Raw genomic sequence first — 266 nt, 5'->3', positions numbered from 1 at the left:
CTGACTGATAAAAGTTAACAGAATATTCTTTGTATAGAATTATTTCCTAAAGTCTGCCTAGACTAGTGTAGTAGAACATTCATAGAACAAGTGTAAAGAGGACTTAATGTTTTTAAAATTAGAATTACTGCCCTGGCCTATTTGGGTCAGTGGATAGAGTGTTGGTCCCGGGTTTGATGGTCAAGGGCCCATGCCCGAGTTTCGGTCTCGATCCCCAGTAGGGGGTGTGCAGGAGGCATCTCTCATCATTGATGTTTCTCCCTTCC

This window comes from Myotis brandtii, unplaced genomic scaffold (genome assembly GCF_000412655.1).
Source record: "Myotis brandtii unplaced genomic scaffold, ASM41265v1 scaffold1044, whole genome shotgun sequence".
NCBI lineage: Eukaryota > Metazoa > Chordata > Mammalia > Chiroptera > Vespertilionidae > Myotis > Myotis brandtii.
The sequence above is the reverse complement of the archived record's forward strand: the minus strand, read 5'-3'. Positions refer to the sequence as shown.